We start from the raw sequence: 13909 nt of genomic DNA on the forward strand, positions 1-13909 counted from the left end.
CATACGGCGGAATGGGCATTACTGGGTTGCAACAGGGTGATTCAAATGTGGAAGAAGCTTACTGTGAGAGTATAGACAGACTTGTCGGCTATACAGGGCCGGCAATATGAATATTGGGGCCCGGTACCACGATATCTCTGGGGCCCGCTGAGATTATATATATATATATATATATATATATATGCGCAATGTAATTTGCTGCACTATATAAGGAACTGTTAATTAATTCACAAATAAATATATATTTGTTCATTTATCTATACACATATATAAGAATGTATAGCTCTCCTCTTCCTCCAACAAACCCCACAGTCTGTCTCTCCCCAATGACTCTATGCTGCATTCCATCCCAAAGCCCTGTATCCCCTCACCAATCCACTCTTACCCCGGGGAGAGATCGTACTGTACACCACACAGCAGGTACCATGCAGCCTCAAACCCCACCAGTAGAGGGCAGCGCAGGGCATGGGAATCCTGGCCAGTGGAGCTCCTGCCATGTCCCGTAACTGCCTGCAAAAGAGCTGTACCCAGGAGAGTGGGCACACACTCTCACCACCCAGTCACTGTGTGTGAGAGGCTCCTGTCACTCTGAGGCTGCACCCACACCGCCCACAGTTCGCTGCCCTATTTGGACAAGACGGCTCACATCCCTGCCAGGGACTAAGTGGCATATCCCTGGGGCCCCTCTAATCCTTGGGGCCCGGTACAGGTGTGCCCTTTGACCACCCCCCTGTCGCTGACGCTGGGGCTATACAGAGGTGAGGCAGCAATGCTAAATATTGTGCCAATACAGTGAACTGTCATTAGTATCTGCCCTTGAACCAGCCCCATGCTAGGAGCAAGAGATAATGTATGTCACAAACAGGATTTCCCTTCCATGTACAAATGACCCAGAATCGCACTGATCTTTTAATATGCGCACACGAAAATCACACACATTTTATTTGGTGATGTGCAACTGCTTTGCCGCCGCCCACTTCATGCCCTGAAACTGAAACATCCTATTTCATGGAAAGAAAGATCCAGCCAAGTTGTGTGCAACTCAGAATAGGATGGACATACTCAAAATGTGTGTATTTACGGTATGTGGCGGCGTTATTTCATACCGAACCCGTATTTAATTCTGCACATGTGCTTACATGCATAACTTACAATTTGCATCGTGAAGAGAGATCAGTGCGAATCAGCCCCTATGTATGCTTGTGTGTTTGTTCTAGAATCCCAAAAGAGGTAATTCCCAACAGGACATATTCATTTTATGATAATTCTGGATTCTAAAAATAGAAGTTGATCACCCTACTTGCGGCCTTGTCCCACAGGTTACACTCTCCTTCACTGATCAGAAGTATTTCCCAGTGGTCCTTTGACTTGATGAAAGGCATTAGTTACAACAGTGTATTTCAAAGGAGCCAAACCCAATGGCACAGAATATTATCAATATAAATAATATATAACTTAACAGCAGCTAACCTCAAATAAACCTGTGTGGTCTGTAAGAGAAACAATAAAAATACAAAAAAAAAAAAAAAGCAGCACTTAATGTATGATCAACTACAATAGCAGTCAGTTTATGTTATAACTAATATAACTAAAATTACATGAAATCGCAGTGTTAAGGTGCGTACACACGGTGAGATATTGACTATCTCCGATTTTTACTTTGCGATTTATCTTGAACTCCCGGGAGCCTAGAACCACCAATTTTCACTATCTTTAACAATTTTGACTATGTGCAATTTTGACTAAGTGCCAATTTTGACTATACTATGTACTATAGTAGATTGTACACAATAAAGTCAAAATTGCCTTGCCTGCATTGCCACAGGAGTGCGCATCGGTATCGCAAGCTGTGTACACACGGTGCGATATATGCTAACTTTTCTTACGATTTTGACTACTATATAGTCAAAATCTTAAGAAAACATTGCACCGTGTGTATGCACCTTAAGGTGTTTGATCATAATAAACAATAAAACAATAATAAAAACAACTATATAAATTGGAACCAGAAACAGCAATAAATTGCAAGCTATGTTTAGAGCAAAAATACCTCACACAAATAAGAATACTATTATTACTGATAATAAGGCTAGTATCTCAGATAATCCTGTAGTCCTTTTCAGCAAATCAGATGTTTGGAAAACTCCTATTAGCTTCCAGCTACTTCAATGGGTATACTAGTTCTGAATCAAGATCCAATAGTATAGAGCCAGAACTTGAAGGAACCAGTAAGTGGCTTCCGGCTAAGCCTAATTGGGGTATTCAATTATCCCTGCGATATTAGACTGATGGTCATTATCGCATACTTGCCTACTCTCCCGAAATAGGCGAAAATCGTGTGGTCATCTGGAAAAGTAGGCAAACCCCCTGCTCAGCCCCGCAGTCACCTGCTACTAGTGGAATAGTGAGACGGGCTAAATCTTGTAATACTGGCATTGAATAGCAGGGGACTACCCCCTTTTCAGGAGAAACACCCCCCTGTTGAGCCGATCTGGCTTCTCCCTCTGCCAGCCAGAAAGTCGGCATGTATGCACTATCGGGCTATTCAATTAAAGCCTGTTTATTTTCAAGAGAAAAATGTCAGTTTTCGTGCGTTAACACATGGGATCCGGGATAAATATCTGGACAGGGCAGTACGGATGGTGTAATGGTTAGCATCATTGCCTCACAGCACTGAGGACATGGGTTCAATTACCACCATGGCCCTAACTGTGTGGTGTTTGTATATTGTTGAGTGGGTTTCTTCGGGGGTACTCTGGTTTCCTCCCACAATCCAAAAATATACTGGTAGGTTAATTGGCTCCCGACAAAGATTAACCCTCACGTGTAAGTGGGTGCATGTACATGTTTTTGGGGAAGTCTAGATGGGCCTAGTGGTTCTCATTTGCCAACAAATTCTATGTTTCTATGACCCATGTGTTTTCACCAGCTTCATAAACTGTAGATCGGGTGCTATGTTTCGTGTGCCTGAGACACCAAAAGCATAATCCCCGATAAATGCCGGGTATTAGGTCCAACTGAATAGCTCCTGGTGAATCATTTCGCTGCGGTATATTACCGCAGATAATTGAATACCCTCCTTAAGGGGCTGTCACAGATGTGGCATTGGCTCATGTATGACGTGTTCTTACATTCTAAAAAAAGTGCCAACTTAAGATCCTATCTTACAGGTACAATATATAATTTTATGCTCCATTACATCTGTAATTTACTTATTGGAATGCAGTTGCCATCTTCAACATGTGGGCAAACTATTAGGATACAAATAAAGATTATAATTATAATCTGACACCTAATAGATTTGTACAAAAAATACCCAAGGGAAGGCAATGTGACATACATCTTGATTGATTACCGTTTTCAACACACCTGTGATACGGGCTGAGGCCCAAAGGAGAGACTACAACACCTGTACCTTTTAACCATGTTGTTTTGTGTTTAGTGTTTCTATATTTCACCTTATAACACAGGAGTTTGTATACTCCAATCTTATAGTTGTAATCAATAAAAGTTAACTTTTATCAGTTATCTGATCCGATTTGGGTATTAATTGTGCACACTTTTTTGAGTGCCCCAACATAGGAGAGTCCTTTTGCCTTCCCTTGGGTATTTTTTTGTACAACTGACTTTACTCTCAGGGAGCACCACCCACCTACCCAGCAGACTAGCATTTTACTACATGTAAAGGGTTGGAAATAGGTATTAAAAGTGTATTAGGTATTATTATTTTCTACATAACCTGGGTGCATTTAGATCTGTGCAGTTGACACCAAAATCCCACCTGCAAAACCTAATAGATTTGGTCATACATTAAAGCCCCTCTCCCACGGTACCGACCATGCGACCGATGATCCTGTGCCCGACCGCTCATTGTGTGCCCCCCCTCCCCCCACAGCGCTGCATGGGATTGTCAGCCGCATCGCATGACTTTTAAACATGCAGAAAGAACAATATCATGCATGTACACGGTTGTCACGCTTGTATTTGTTTGTGAACCCAGGTCTGGATATTTGTCAGTGTAGGTGTCTGGAGAATATGTGAAACTGGCTGGCTTGAGGATACCACCCGGCATGTAATGCGAAATAGAGTAAGTAAGTTTCCCCGACCGGGATTCGAACCCGGGCCTTGGCAGAGAGTGCCAAATCCTGCCACTGGACCATCGGGGACTTCGGTGTTGGTAGATGAATGGTTTCTGTAGAGAGAGTGAGTGTAACAGCAGATTGACCAGGCTGGATACTGGGTAGTTACTGTGAATGGTATGTGACACTCTCCAGTAGATGCAGTAATCCGGAAATGCTGGAGTGACAGAACTGGACAGTGGATTTACCAGGCTTGATACTGGGTTGTACTGTAATCCAGGTACTGGGAGCACTCAGATAAGCACCGGAAAACCAAACACCGGAATAGATGGTAGCAGGAATGAGTGAGAGAAGCAGACAGTCCATAGCAACCGACTGTGCAACCTGAGTAATGACCTGCTCTGATGGTAAGCAGGTCACTATAGCAGATAATGGCAAAACTGCACCGGCAGGATACACAGGGAATAAACATCAGGAGCACTGTTAGCTTCACCTAGGAATGACTAGGCTAGACATTGTACAGGCGTCTTCTGTGAGTCAGCTGATGGAATAAATACCCAGGGCTTAGCCAAGATTGGCTGAGCAGCATCAGGTGGTGTAGGACTGCTCAGGCTGACTAACGATTGGCTAATCTGGTCAGGTGATTGGGAGAGCAGAACTCTGAATCTGGCTTGTAGTGAGTTGCGGCCTAGTAGGCCGAGAAATACTGAGAACTTTTACAGTTATCACGGACACCGGACTTTGACAGCTTGCCACTGGATTGGGCATTAGCACGGCAGGAGTGGTAAGTGACCAAGCGATATGGTAGAACAGACCGATTAGTGACAATGGTACAATATCGCTGTTTTATTGTTCCAGTGCATCGAATCATCAGCTATATCGTTCCGTGTGTGAGGGCTTTAAGTGTGGCCTCTCTTTTTTATTAATTTGTTGATTCTGTTATAAACTAATACACTTTAATTAGTATTCCTCTTCGTTCATTTCTTAATAGTATATATTTTAAGTTTTAATCTTATACTTAAAGCCTACTATGGTGATAAAAACCCAGGTCATTTTTTAAATGGGACCCGTGCTGTAATTGTAGATACAAAGATCCGTACAGTGCCTAGATTCAGTAGGAGTTATTTTCACATGACGGGAAACTGGTGACATTGCTGCCTTATTACTCATTCTGACATAGTAAAGCAGAATCTCCCTCATATTATTTTAAGCCTTTGATCAGCAACAACATTTTTAAGGTGTGCTAACACTGCAGCTACTCATAAGTGCTTTTAATGTCCCTGAAGACATGATCAGCATGCAAGGGAAAGGTCTGCGTAGTTAAAAGTATAGGATGGCGGCTTGGATCACTGGCCAAGAGTTAAAAGTCTATTAGGCCAACTGAGGTAGAGTATAGTAATAAGTGTATACATCACCAATAAACCTTTACATCACGCAGACCACAAGGTATATCTTCTTAGAATAATCAACTGTGTCTTTATTTTAAAGAAGAGAAAAATTAGGCTAATTATCTGTTCAAATGTGTCTTATAAAACCAGTTGTGCACACAAATGACAGAAACAGCTTCTAAGTCTGTATTCTTCCTGCAATACAAATTATAAGAGCAAATCCCAGAATTATCCATTGTTTTGAACAGTTTGAGGCTTTCCGGAATTTATCTGCTTTTTTTGTTTTTTGGTGTTGTTTTTGCTAACGATCACCCCTGGTAATACTACTGCATTTGTATGTTTTTTGTTCTGCTAACAGGTTACAATGGAAAGATGACATAATATAATATACTTTCATTTCCAAAATGGCCAAATATAAAACCAGCAGCTAGCAGTCCCTGGGCTCTGGTGCAAACAGTGTCCAACACAAATTGTCTTACAACTGCAAAACGGACTATGCTATTGCATCAGTGGTCACAAAGAAAAGTACAAGGGGTAGATTTACTAAAGCTAAAAATTAAAAGTGGTGGTGTTGTCTAGAACATCCAATCAGATTCTGGAATTTCTATCTAAGTTGTATCATTTTGTCTTGAAAAAATTCTCTTGAGGGAAAGAAAGCATTGACCAGTATATCATTAATTTGCTGAGCAGTAATAGCCTTATATAGGCACTGCGATCCTGAGCACCACTGGACGTTCAATCTGTTGTCTGGATTATTTGCTATATGCTGCGGCAGCTGGTGCCCCTGCTACAAACCCAATGAACAAGCTTCTGGTCTGGCTCGGGACTGTATTGACAGGAGCTGAGAGTGGACACAGGCTCCCAGCATTCTGACAGAGGGAACACTGACCGTGTCCTCTGTGTGCATACTCTCAGTAAGCCGCCTGGCAACACCACCATGTTTCATTTTTTATAAGCTTTAGCAAATCTACCCTCTACTATAGGCTTAGTGCAATTGGCTATACACACTTTAATGTCAGCCTAATTTGATTAAAACTGACAGTCTGTTTGTGATCATCTGCATATACACGGTCACATTATTACGACCTCCTCCTACATTTGATGTAGGTAGCACGTAACCCATGAAGACGTCATGTGTCCTGCGTTGGCTTGGTGGGTATATAAGGTGTGCGATACGCAGTCTACACAATCACTCATTTCTGTCATGGGTAAAAGGAATGATTTATCTGAGTTGCAAAAAGGGATGATTATCGTTTTTGGCGCAAAGGGTGGCAGTACTTCTGAAACCGTGCACTTTGTGAACTGTTCACGTGCTGCTGTGGTGAATGTGTATCGCGAGTGGACAAATGGCACCATTGCGAATAACTGACATGGAAACTGCGGAGCACCACTGATGTGAGAAGTGAACGTCGGCTATGAAGGTGCACGAGGGCCGACCGACACGCTACAGTGGGGCAGGTCACCGTCTAAATGTACTTGGGGGCTACCAGATGTGGGTCTGGGGTCTAAAATGACAGTTTAGCACGTCTAGCTGCTGTCCGTGCTGCACATGGCGGTTACTCAGGCTATTAGCTGGTGGTCATAATAATGTATCTCGACCATGTATATGACCAGCTTTAACGTTAACTATCTTAAAAAATACTTGGTTCACTCATTTATTGAGGACATTCCTTAGATGCAACATATTTTAGACACCTTTCATTCAAGCTGCATAAAACTTGATGTGGTGCTAGTGGTATACGTTCAGGGCTATTTTCCATCCGTAACGCACCAGAATGTAGTTCCTGAAGGTCTTTTGTAAAATGACGCCATCAGGAACGGCGTTCCGGAACTGCCTATCCATGGGCCTGACGGCAAGGGGATACAAGTCTGTCAAGTGCACTGGACAGAGAACCGGCAGCGCATGCATGAAGAGGAGCAGCCCAGCACTGGCATAAAAAGGAAACCCAGCGAAGACATACAGAGGACGACGCAGCGCAGGCATAAAGAGGATGACCCAGTGAGTCACGAAGGTGTCATGTGCATGATGTCACGGCGGTGCGTCGTTGGAGGGCAGCAGGTTGCAGAGCAGAGGAGCCATACAGAGAAGAGGAGCAACACCGCAGGCAGAAGCCAAAGAAGGTAAGTCTGGCCTGGAGTAACACACGAGCTGCTGGAGTGACATGGCATGGGGGGCTGGAGTGACACAAGGGGAACTGGAGTGACATGGGGGAAAGGAGCGACACACAGGGGGCTGGAGTGATATCAGAAGAGTGATACGGTGGGGAACAGGAGGGATATGGAGGAATGGAGTCACACAGGGTGCTAGAGTAACATGGGAGAGCTGGAATTATACATAATATCATCCTTTAACGGGTGGATCCCAGTGGGAATAGTTTTAATGAGTGTAGTCTGTACAAAATTTATTCTGCAACATGTTTATAATAAGTGTACCTTATATTTAGAATTTTTCTAATTAAATATAGGACTGTGTATTTACATAAAGATGGTTTAATAAATTATATACTCTCTGTTTAGTCGACTCTGAGATATCTCCTCTCACACGCGCTAGTTTTGTCGTTTTTATCTGGATAATTTTTTCTTTTTTGAGGTAGGATACAGGCATTATTATGGAGCGCTTCAGGACAATCAGAACAGCTAAACAGGGCAGTATCTAATCAGCCACGGTACTTTACCATGGCAAATGGATTTGTCGATGGCTATCTAGTTAGCCCATACTTGCCTAACCCCCCCCCCCCCCCAAGCCGTGGGAGCCTCTCAATTTATGGGGTAGTCCTCTGCAGCCCCGGAAGGATAGGTGACTCTCCTGCATCCCGCCCATTTTCTGGTGAAGTGGGCAGAATGGGTATAAAATCCCTAAAATCTTAGCGGCTGTGTGAAGGGGGAGGGGCTAAAGATGTAAACTGCCCCTTTTAGCCCCTCCTCCTACCTGGGGACTCACAAATTGTGGACATTTCCTTGTCTTGGGAACCAGCACTTATCGGGTATTATGGTTTGGATGCCTTAGACACACTCAGCAGAATCCCTGATAAGCAGCTCTTAATACCCGAGATAACACATGGGTCTGGATAATCATCCCAGATTCCATGTGTTATCACACGAAAACGAGACATTCCCCCCCCCCCAAAAAAAAAATGCTTTAATTGAATAGCTCGATAATGACCACCGGTCAAAAAAATCACAATTTCATCACATTTTTTCTTAGGAGAAAACTGATCGGGCCTAATTGAATACCCCCACCTTGACAGATGCTGGTAGTTTTTAGTTTGCATTTGCATTTGTTGCTTGAGTTCCTATAATCCATTTCCGATATCCCCTTCTTTGGGACTCTGTTCAGAAATTTGCTGTGTGCCAGAAAGCTTAGTCATGCCCTCTATCTCAATTAATACATAAGCTGCAGAAACTTTCACACAAATTGTAATGCTATTAGTCACTCATTAATAATGGAGCATTAGAATGGTGTCAAGTGCTTCAACAATATTTTAGGTGCATAGTCATAAATAATATACCTATCTTCCTATCTATAGCATTTGTGTACATTAGAATAGTCAGCTTTAGACATGGGGGGAGCCAGGGCCAGATTGGTAATGGGGTGGATAGAGCTGCAGTGTCAGGTCTTCACATAAAACTAGGCCCATGTCAGCTTGATGAAAACCAGTCACCTGCAGTGAGCGAAGATAAAGAAATAGGTGCCCCAAGGCCCAAGCCCATCCAGACTATGATACTGATGAAGGGGATTCCTCAGTATAATGCATAGCTGTCAGCCATACAAATGTAGTCTTACGTCTCCATGAGCCCCATATAATACCCATTGCACTCTTCCCTACATGCTTTTTATATAGTATTAATCTCCTCTGCCCCAAATGATTCAAACATAAAAAGGTTTATAATGTTATACATACATAATTTTTTCATTTATTTTAGTTTTACTTTCAATGATTTCAAAGTTCTCCCTGTTGACTGTACTATTCTCCCTGTGCTCTAAGGGGAGGCGGTCAAGATCCGGCCGGCCGGAATCCCGGCGGTCTAAATACCAATGCCGGAATCCCAAACGGCACAATCCCGACATATTCTCCCTCCGTGGGTGACCACGACACCCATAGAGGGAGAATATAATAGTGTGCTGAGCGTGGCAAGCGAAGCGAGCCCGCAAGGGGCTGCGTTCTGCTCGCCACCCCTGTCGGGATTGTGTGGTCGGGATCCCGTCCAGAGGGATTTAGTACTGATCCCGCTCTAAGACCTCTTTCCTCTTCTCATGAGTGGCAAGCTATCTACACTGCATAAGAGATCCTGGGCTGTTCTCCAAGTGAATATGTCTCCTCCTTGTGAGTAGAATGTCTTCTTCCTGCATGCTATCATCACAGGCTCACGTCCTGAGAAGCAGGTGGCTGCTGGGTTCTGTAGTCTCTGCTTACAGCCCACACGTCACTGAACACAGGCATCACGGAGCCGCAGGCAAAACTACATGATCTTATAGTCAGTTTGGGCCAACTGCATAGGAGCAATTGTATTTTTCAGCAGGGCATGCAGTCACTCCACCTGCGCCCCACCTGACTGTGCCACTGTTTGTCAAGTTTTAGGGCATGATAGAAAATTGTGGATATCTACTTTTTTAGATTCCACCAGCCCCTGTTATGATTGGACTCATCATGATACAGTAGATCATTTTGTGATCAAAGCCGCATGCCTAGTTTGGCTCTACGGGGTACACTGAGCAGCATAATACTTGCCAGCGAAGTAGTGTGTGCTAGACCACTGCAGCTCTGATCTCCAGAAGCAGACTGCACACATCTAACATTACCTCTGACAAACATTTACAGCACCAATGTGTCTTATGTACGAATTAGAACTAAAACTAGACTTTTGGTTAATTCAGCAATTTCACATAACCATTGTAATTATCATATGAGTCACTCTTGTAATTTCATGTATTCAGCCACATCGTAGGCTAACCATAATTACCGTTCTCCAAAGAAAACACAGCTTTGGTGATGCTGCCTGTAATATAGCCCAGGGTACTTATAAATTATGATGTGAATGTGTGTACTTTGCATCCTGACCACCTGATTTTTGTGTAGAAATAAAAGACTGAATTATGACCAAAGACAAAGACAAAAATAAACTTCAGAGACCACAGACAGCTCTGACACCAAGGCCTATCATTTGACATAAAAGCCTCAGTTTATTATACATATATAGGAGCCATCTAAACTGAGAAGGAGACCATTAGCTGTTTATAGCTATTACTTGTGCACAACCTTTATTAATTTCTAACTCACTGCAATGGCATTCAACAAATCAGTTCTTTTTTACTGCATGTTACTGTAACACAGTGCTTCAAGAAAAATATAACACACATAATAGCAATATTTTTTGTGTGATAACGGAGCTGGCGATGATATTGTATACTGAAGCTAGCCATACATCAGACCAACTTTTCTCCAACACTCCAAACTTCCAACCATCCAACTTGTCTGTTCAACTAAAACAGTGCCCCATACATCTCACCAACTTTTTACCAGTGCTCCACACATCTAACCAACTTTTCATCAGACCAACCAACCTTCCAACTTCTGTCCAACTTGTGATGTCACCGAAGTAGGCGGACAGTGCCTTCCTACAGTTCTTCAGTTTTGTTTTGTTTTTTTCATTTCAAAACATGCAGAATTGTCTTTTTTTCAGTGAAACTGGGCTTTTCTTTCACCACCATACATTTATTAGATTTACTTGTTTTTATACTGAACTATGGATATACCAGCATGGTTGGGCTGCCAAGGCAAATTATATATATATATATATATATATATATACCAGATGTAGATATTCGGCACTCCCAATGTAGTAAAATGTACAGCTTGCCTGGTGCCCTCCTGAGCTTCAAAAAGCAAACATATCACAAACGATAGGCGGCACTCTAGGACTTTTCAAAAATCAAGAACATACGTGACCCTGTTCTGACAGCTTAACGTTTCGGTTTCGGTCATTTTCAATCCGCCACACTTTGCTGGCGGAATCTAATAAAAAATTTTAAAAACATGTTTTTTTTGGTGTTTTTTTGGGTGGGTAATAGCATATCTATTTATATTAGAAGGGATTAGGTACTTGGTTTGTCTTTTTTGGAGGCACAAGTATTATTTATATATTTTTTAAAAGATTATTATTATTATTTTTTTTTTTTTTAAATGGAATGGGAAAAACCTGAAAAAAAATTGCGTGGGGTCCCCCCTCCAAAGCATAACCAGCCTCGGGCTCTTCGAGCCGGTCCTGGTTCTAAAAATCTGGGGGGAAAACGGACAGGGGATCCCCCGTATTTTTAAAACCAGCACCGGGATCTGCGCCTGGTGCTGGTGCAAAAAATACGGGGGACAAAAAGAGTAGGGGTCCCCCGTATTTTATACACCAGCATCGGGCTCCACTAGCTGGACAGATAATGCCACAGCCGGGGGTCACTTTTATACAGTGCCCTGCGGCCGTGGCATTAAATATCCAACTAGTCACCCCTGGCCGGGGTACCCTGGGGGAGTGGGGACCCCTTCAATCAAGGGGTCCCCCTCCCCAGCCACCCAAGGGCCAGGGGTGAAGCCCGAGGCTGTCCCCCCCATCCAAAGGCTGCGGATGGGGGGCTGATAGCCTTGAGAAAATTAAAAGAATATTGTTTTTTTCAGTAGTACTACAAGTCCCAGCAAGCCTCCCCCGCAAGCTGGTACTTGGAGAACCACAAGTACCAGCATGCGGGAGAAAAACGGGCCCGCTGGTACCTGTAGTTCTAATGGGAAAAAAATACCCAAATAAAAACAGGAGACACACACCGTGACAGTAAAACTTTATTTAACACATGTCGACACACACATACTTACCTATGTTGACACGAAGCAGTCGGTCCTCTTCTCCAAGTAGAATCCACGGGTACCTGAAAATAAAAGATAATTATACTCACCTGATCCAGGGTCCAGATTATAATCCACGTACTTGGCAAAACAACAAACCGAACACCCGGACCAAACGGACTGAAAGGGGTCCCATGTTTACACATGGGAACCCTTTCCACGAATGCAGAGACACCCCGGTCACAGCTGTCACAGAAGTGTCTCTTCAGCCAATCAGGAAGCGCCACTCCGTGGCACTCACCTGATTGTCTCCGTGCGCGTCTGAAGTGACAGAAGGCTTGCGGAGGGGGGCCGCGGGGGGGTGAATTAGCGGTGCGGGAAACGGTGCGGGCGGAGGGAGGCGGTGGGGGGGGTGAATTACCGGTGCGGGAGCCGGTGCGGGCTGGAGCTGGCCCTGGTGGTGGTGAGGGGGAAGGGGTGCCGCGATCTTGGGGGGCAGTGACTGCAGGAGGGGAGCAGAGGTCCCGCGATCGCTGGTGATATGGGGGGGGTGCCGCGATCGTGGATGATATGCGGGGGGTGCCGAGATCGCGGGTGATATGCGGGGGTGCCGCTATCGTGGGTGATATGCGGGGGTGCCGCGATCCTGGGTGATATGCGGGGGGTGCCGCGATCGCGAGTGAGGTGCGGGTGGTGCCGCGATTGCGGGTAAGTTGCGGGGGGTGCCGCGATTGCGGGTAAGCTGCGGGGGGTGCCGTGATCACGGGTGGGGTGCTGGGGGTGCCGCGATCGCGGGTGGGGTGCGGGGGGTGCCGCGATCGTGGGTGATATGCGGAGGTGCCGCGATCGTGGGTGATATGCGGGGGGTGCCGCGATCGCTGGTGGGGTGCGGGGGGTGCCGCGATTGCGGGTAAGTTGCGGGGGGTGCCGCGATTGTGGGTAAACTGCGGGGGGTGCCATGATTGCGGGTAAGTTGCGGGGGGTGCCGCGATTGCGGGTGGGGTGCGGGGGGTGCCGCAATCGCGGGTGGGGTGCGGGGGGTGCGCTATCGTGGGTGGGGTGCGGGGGGTGCCGCGATTGCGGGTAAGCTGCGGAGGGGTGCCGCGATTGTGGGTAAACTGCGGGGGGTGCCGCGATTGCGGGTAAGCTGCGGGGGTGCCGTGATCGCGGGTGGGGTGCGGGGGGTGCCGCGATCGCGGGTGGGGTGCGGGGGTGCCGCAACCGCAGGTGGGGTGCCAGTGATCGGGGGTGGCATGCGTGGGTGCAGCAATCATGGGTGGGGTGCGGGGGGTGCCGCGATCGTGGGGTATCGCGGGAGGGGTGCCACTGCTGGGTGTCCTGTGACAGCGGCAGCCCGGCAGCAGTGATGTGCTACCGTAGTTGCCCCTGCACCTCCTCCCGCTCCGCCGCCGCTCCACAGGGTCCGCTGTGACCGGGGCAGCCTGGCAGCAGTGATGAACTGCCGCAGGCTGCCCCTGGTCCTCCTCCCGCTCCGCCGCCGCACCACGGGGACCCGCTGTGACAGGGGCAGCCCGGCAGCAGTGATGAACTGCCGCAGTTGCCCCTGCACCTCCTCCCGCTCCGCCGCCGCCGCCGCTCCACGGGGACCCGCTGT

The 13909-nt window shown here is 45.9% G+C and overlaps 1 protein-coding gene and 1 non-coding gene across 2 annotated transcripts in view; both read right to left on the minus strand.

Moving 5' to 3' along the window:
• Positions 1 to 13909, minus strand: part of SGMS2 (sphingomyelin synthase 2) — a 126044-nt gene that overhangs the window by 100529 nt on the left and 11606 nt on the right. The gene's annotated exons all lie outside the window — the stretch shown is intronic.
• TRNAR-UCU (transfer RNA arginine (anticodon UCU)) lies at positions 4098 to 4166 on the minus strand. The gene has a single exon. It is a non-coding gene; the product is annotated as a tRNA-Arg (tRNA).

The sequence above is a fragment of the Pseudophryne corroboree genome, chromosome 1, assembly GCF_028390025.1.
Source record: "Pseudophryne corroboree isolate aPseCor3 chromosome 1, aPseCor3.hap2, whole genome shotgun sequence".
Classification (NCBI taxonomy): Eukaryota; Metazoa; Chordata; class Amphibia; order Anura; family Myobatrachidae; genus Pseudophryne; species Pseudophryne corroboree.